Raw genomic sequence first — 1947 nt, 5'->3', positions numbered from 1 at the left:
ACATATGACTTTTAGAAAGTTCTAAAACAGTAAAACCAATGTAAATGGGTTTGTTCAAAATATTTTCTTCAGGGTTTAATTGAACAGCTACTAAATTATCAGAAAAAACTGTTGCACTGTGGAAATTTGGACGTGCGATAAGTTTTTGAGCACAATTTCTTTTTTTAGTAAGATTTTCATTATCATCCCACTGATTAACCAGGTGCACATTAACTCGCTTCTCATTGTTTTCTAAAGTTTTTCCAAAAATGCTGTTGTTCAACAGTTTAAAAAAATCTTGTTCAAAAGCGGATGAACTTTTTTGTCTTAAAGTAGTATTCAAATCAATATATTGTTTTAAATACGGTCTTTGTCTAAATGTTATTACCCTATGTATTTTTTTCAAAATCAGTCCATGTTTTAAACAAGTTTTTAAATGAATGTAATGAATTACATAATAAAATTTATCATATAAATTCGGAATGAGTTTGTGATTTTTACCACCAGGTGGAATGCATTTTTCTGGACAAAATGGTAAATCATTATGTAAATTATGCAAGTGCTTAGGATAAACTAGGTCTACCTCTAGTATAAACCCATAGTCAGCATCATTTTCTACTTGAATTATATCCAACTAGCTTTCCGCCCGCGGCTTCGCCCACGTGTAATTCGGTTATATATAGCGTTTTTTAATGATCTCGACAGGGCTTTTTCTTCCACAGGCTGAAATCTTGTTACAACTGGAATTAAATATAGCCTGTGTTACTCAGGGATGATGTAGCTTTCTAATGGTGAATGTTTGAAATCGATTCAGTAGTTTCGAAGTTTATCGATTACATGTGTAAACAAACAAACATATAAAAAAATAGATTGTTCCTCTTTATAATATTAGTATACATACAAATCTATATAGAAAAAGTAAAGCGAGACAAAATCATAGCGCGATCTATCTCGATGCCAACGCCATCTATCGAGCATCGAGACAACTCAACAAGAAAATAAAATTCGGGTGTTTTATTTATGCATACCGATTACGCCGAGATTTATGGACCGATTTACGTGATTCTTTTTTTGTTCGGTAGAGTATACTTTCAAGTTGGTCCCGTTGTTACCTAGTCAGGATCTGATGATGGTATTCCAGGGAAATCAAGGGCAAACCTCAAATTTACAGGCAATTACGTTTTTGACAATTTCATAGATCTGTTTAAGTATTTGCGTCTGATAGTCATCATCCCATGTGAATGAGCTGATGATGGAAGGTACAACTCCTCAACGGTTAGGAGTTGAAAAAAAATTCTTACGAAGTTATACGTACATGTGAGGCTATTAGGTTGACCTGATAATAAAAAGTAAATCTCATTAACGTTAAGAATTTAGGTGATAATGGATGCGGACAAATTTCGTCTCTTCACTTGTTTCCTTTTAGCTGTTTGTATGGGTAGTGTTAACACAAAATAGGGATTTAAAGGCGTGATGTTATTAATGTTATGCATGTATGTACATAATTATGTATGTTATTATGTATGTTAAAGAGACGACTGAAAGTTGTCATACAAAGTCTTTTTTTTTAAGGATGGGAAATCATCAAATGACCTCTCCCGCTCTGGGTGGAACGGAAGGGAGTGTCAGACTTTTACTGACTAAAACCCACCTCGTTCCTTCAGTTGCCCTTTGCGTTTCGGGGCCACGGCATCTCGTTAGAACTTTCCCGCAGCCCCGGCTCAGTTTATCCCGTTTCCCCCCCTTGGGGGTTGACATTTCAAAAATCCCTTCTTAGTGCTCACTTATGTTACTAAAGGAACCTCTGTTCAAAATCTCAGACTCCTATACCGAGCGGTTTCGGCTGTGCGTTAATAAATCAGTCACCCAATCGCACCCCCTAAATCACGATTGGAGGGTAGTTTGAAAAAACTTATAATGTCAAACATATTTACTTGCTTATGTAAGTGTTCATGCCAAGTTTCAAGT

This window comes from Amyelois transitella, chromosome W (genome assembly GCF_032362555.1).
Source record: "Amyelois transitella isolate CPQ chromosome W, ilAmyTran1.1, whole genome shotgun sequence".
NCBI lineage: Eukaryota > Metazoa > Arthropoda > Insecta > Lepidoptera > Pyralidae > Amyelois > Amyelois transitella.
The sequence above is the reverse complement of the archived record's forward strand: the minus strand, read 5'-3'. Positions refer to the sequence as shown.